Source organism: Perognathus longimembris, chromosome 1 (assembly GCF_023159225.1).
Source record: "Perognathus longimembris pacificus isolate PPM17 chromosome 1, ASM2315922v1, whole genome shotgun sequence".
NCBI classification, from domain to species: Eukaryota; Metazoa; Chordata; class Mammalia; order Rodentia; family Heteromyidae; genus Perognathus; species Perognathus longimembris.
This window is the reverse complement of record NC_063161.1, coordinates 66516326-66518561: the sequence shown is the minus strand read 5'-3', so window position 1 is coordinate 66518561 and position 2236 is coordinate 66516326.

Genomic DNA, 2236 nt, shown 5'->3' with positions numbered 1-2236 from the left:
TTCAAGCTCCAGGACCACGACCACCACCACCACCACCACCACCACCACACACACACACACAGATGTTGGCAGAGTTTTTATCAGAAGATCTGCTTCCAAGCTGATGTAGTTGCTGGCAATCCAAGCTCTGGATTGAAGGGTTCAACATCGCTTGCTGCCAGCTAGAAGATGCCCTCAGTGTCCTGATGTGTGGGCTTCTCAACATGGCTGCTTGCTTCCTCCAAGCCAACAGAAGGGTCTTCTAGCATCTAATTTGCTATTATGGAAGCGGTACCTCATCCTCTTTGCTGTATTCCATGGTTAAGTCACATCCAGGCCCCGCTTTCCCAAAGGGGAGGGGAACACACAAGAAACAAATACATAGAGATAGGTCCACTTTAGATTGTGGGAGAACTATCTCTGGAAATTTCTTTTAGTGCTAGTACTGGGTCTTGAACTCGGGGCATGGACACTGTCCCTGAACTTTTTGCTCAAGGCTTAGTGCTCTACCACTTGAGCCACAGCTCCACTTCTGGCTTTTTGGTGGTTAATTAGAAATAAAGAGTCTTATAGACTTTGCTGCCCAACCTGGTTTTGAACTGTGATCCTCAGATCTCATACTCTAAAATAGCTCGGATTATGGGGCTGGGGATATGGCCTAGTGGCAAGAGTGCATGCCTTGTATACATGAAGCCCTGGGTTCGATTCCCCAGCACCACATATACAGAAAATGGCCAGAAGTGGCGCTGTGGCTCAAGTGGCAGAGTGCTATCCTTGAGCAAAAAGAAGCCAGGGACAGTGCTCAGGCCCTGAGTCCAAGGCCCAGGACTGGCCAAAAAAAAAAAAAAAATAGCTCGGATTACAGGTGTGAGTCATTGGTGCTTAGTGCCATCTTTTTCTCTTAGGGTGCTGGTAGTTGAACTAGGGTCCCCCACATACTGTGTATTCTACCGCTGAGCTACACCCCACACTATACCATCTTAAGTAAATACATTTTTTTTGTTGTTGTTCCTAAGCAGGAATACCATTAGGAACATTGAGCAAGGTATTCTATAAGATTACATATTCTGAAATGTCCTTCTGCTCCATTGTCTAGAGGAAATGATAGTGGGACCACAGAGGTAAGAAATATAGAGGAAGCCAGGTACTGGTAGCTCAGGCTTGTAACCTAGCTACTCAGGAAGCTGAGATCTGAGGATTGCAGATCAAAGCCAGCCTGGGCAGGAAAGTCCATGAGACTCAACTCCAATTAACCTCCAGAAAACCAGAAACAGAGCTGTGGCTCAAAGTGGTAGAGTACTAGCCTTGAGCAAAAAAGCTCCAGGACAGTGTCCCGGCCCTGAGTGAGAGAGAGAGAGAGAGAGAGAGAGAGAGAGAGAGAGAGAGAGAGAGAGAGAGAGAGAGAGAGAGAGAGAGAGAGAGAGAGAGAGAGAGAGAGAGAGAGGCTTAGAGGAGGATGTTGCCATAAGGCAGCATAAGAGATAGTGGTCTGGCTTCAGGGGTAGTATATACAGAGAGATGTGGGCACAATTGTCATCAACTTGATTTACTGCAAATTATGTTGTTTGCCCAAGTTCAGAAACTCCTTAGAGGACCCGGAATTAGAACTCTGACCATTTCTCCTTCTCCTGTGCCCTGACAGGTGCTGTGACATAGATACAGATTGTCTCCATTCCAACCTGCATTTCCTGCTTCCTCTCTCACTTCCAGTTTAGCTTGACACAAGCAAGCAAGCTTGCTGGTTGTTAAATGGAGGTAACAGTCTCAGGGACTTTCTTGCCTGGGGGGGGCTTTGAACCTCACATACTCAGATCTTAGCTTCCTGAGTAGCTAGTATTACAAGTGTGAGCCACTGGCACCTGGCTTGTTCTCTTCACTTTGTGGTAGACTAAATAATTACTGCCAAGGATTTGGTAGGTAGGATCTAAAACAATTCAATTTGGTGAAATACTTGGACACTGGACAATCATCATCATCATCACCATCATCATCATCATTATCATCATCATTAATTTGCTGCCACTCCTGAGGCTTGAACCCTGGGTGCTGGGTGCTGTCCCTGAGCTTTTTTGCCCAAGGCTAGTGCTCTACCACTTGAACCACAGCTTACTTCTGGCCTTTCTTGTGGTTAATTGGAGACATTCCTGCCCAGGCCGGCTTCACACTGTAATCCTCAGATCTCAGCCTCTTCAGTAGCTAGGGTGGCATGTGTGAGACACTGACGCCGCCTTTTCTTCTATTTATGCAATAATAACTT